We start from the raw sequence: 2,288 nt of genomic DNA, 5'->3' as shown, positions 1-2,288 counted from the left end.
TATATATATATATATATATATATATATATATATATATATAGTTTTCCACAAAAACTCATGTCAGCTCATAATGAAAACTTGTTTTGTATCAAATATTCTATGCACCTTGTAGTCCCACTTTAGGACTGCCCTCGGCAGAGAATCACAGAATTTCAGAGGAGGAAATAGAAATAAAAGCCAGCTAGATATATCTAGTCTGGAAAAAGTATTTTCACTATAACATGCCCAAGTAATAACCCACATTTTGCTTAATGTTGACTGAAGAAGAACCTGCACATTCAAGTTTAAGAAAAATATGATTATGGGGATGTGTGTCCTTTATATCTTGCTGATCTTTGCCTTCCTTCATATATCCTCCTTTTCCAATTCTCTCTCTACGTTCTATTCCTTCCAGTCCTGACACCTGGGTCAAGCAGAGCAAAGCAAATAAAATCTATACACCATTTTACTACTCTGCCAATATTTGAACAACTAAACATGTTTTTTTGTCTTCTCTAGGTTTAAGAAAGTTATCTATAGACAGTGACACTTCTTATTGTCATCTCTAATAACTACTTTAAATTTAACATTAAGTAGGGTCCTTCTATCCCTCCTTTTTAAAATAGTTAGGAACTTTATATTGTTTCTTCCAGTGTTATTGATGCCACCAAATTATTATTTAGAATCTATAAGTCTTTAAGTACTGTGATTATGAGACAATATTTGTTGATGTACAAAAAATGTGAAGAACAGATCCCTTGGAGTTTTCTTCAACAAATCATTTGTATTTCCCTGCATAATCACCCTACCATTTGTGTTATGTCTATGTTATGTTTTTGTTCCTCCATATAGCTACTGGATTGATTCTCTTCTCTAGCTGGCTCCAGAGCTGAAGAAGTCTCCATTAATTCTTCAGCTTTTGCTGTTTTTGACCACAACTTCTTGATGCTATCAACAGGAGCCACATGCACAAGTATATATTCATTCAAATTCAAGTTACATTTTCCATCAATGGGTATTCACAGTCCCAAGCCTATTATCTGGGGAAATACAGTTCATTCTTCACTATATGTACACTTTTATTCTACTACAACATGTCATTTTTATCTCATCTAATCTCAACCTGACATAGGAGGAGACTTTGCAAGAAGCAATTTGAGCAAAGCCCCACGAAGCTGTGCAGTTTTCAGACTGTAGATAACAGGGTTGAGCACAGGTGGAAGGATTAAGTAAACGTTGGACATCATCGTTTGTACAATTTTAGGAGCTGACTGGCCAAAGCGATGCACCAGGGACAGGGTAATCATGGGAATGTAGAAGAGAGCAACAGCTCCAATATGGGATACACAAGTGCTAAAGGCCTTGTGCTGCTCTGTGGGTGATGCAATACTGAGGACAGAACGGATGATCATGGTGTAGGAGATGATAATACATGGTATATCTATTCCTGACGTTAAGATGAGACCAATTAGACCCCAGAAGCTGTTAGGTCTGGTATCTGAACATGACAATTTGAGCACATCAGGGTGGTAGCAGTAGGAATGGGAAAGCACATTCATTTTACAGAATGACAGACGTTTCAGCAACAAAAGTGTGGGTACCAACAGCACTATCATTCGCAGGAGTATTACCAGAACAATCTGAAGGATTCTGGCATTAGTGAGAATGGTGTTGTATCTCAGAGGGTCACAGATAGCCACAAAACGATCAAAAGCCATGGCCACCAGGATACCAGTTTCTATGACTGTGAAACCATGTAGAAAGAACATTTGGACAATGCAATCATCTAAGGAGATTTCTCTCAAGTCAAACCAAAGAACAATCAATGTTGTTGACATTGTGGAAACAATTAAGCCCAGGTCAGTAGCGGATAGCATAGAAAGGAAATAGTACATGGGCTCATGAAGACTCTGCTCTGTAATGATGACAAACAGGATCATACTGTTTCCTGAAAGAGCAATAGTATAGAGACAGCAGAAAGGGATGGAGATCCAGACATGAGCTGCTTCAAGTCCCGGGACGCCAGTGAGGTGGAAGGTTGTAAATGGAGATGTCATGTTGCTTAAAGTCAACATTGTAGGTTAGGAAGACAGCATTTATTTTCATAGAGTTCAAGTTCTGCAGGAACACAAGAGAAATTTCTTCACAATGTTTAAAAATGATATCTTGGATTTTCACTTCAAAATTATTCCCTTCAATAAACCAACCCATGGTCTTATTTCTTTAACAATAAAATAAACCTAAAGCTGAAGGTGTACTTCAGTTATTATACTAAAGCAATGATTCCTTGATTAGAGGGTGAATGACTG

General features: G+C 37.3%; 1 pseudogene; it reads right to left on the bottom strand.

The window, feature by feature from the left end:
* Positions 1-1,097: 1,097 nt before the first annotated feature.
* On the bottom strand, positions 1,098-2,075 carry LOC100922810 (annotated as a pseudogene).
* Positions 2,076-2,288: the final 213 nt, after the last annotated feature.

The sequence above is a fragment of the Sarcophilus harrisii genome, chromosome 3 (genome assembly GCF_902635505.1).
Source record: "Sarcophilus harrisii chromosome 3, mSarHar1.11, whole genome shotgun sequence".
In the NCBI taxonomy this organism is placed as follows: Eukaryota; Metazoa; Chordata; class Mammalia; order Dasyuromorphia; family Dasyuridae; genus Sarcophilus; species Sarcophilus harrisii.
This window is presented reverse-complemented; position numbering and strand designations above follow the sequence as displayed.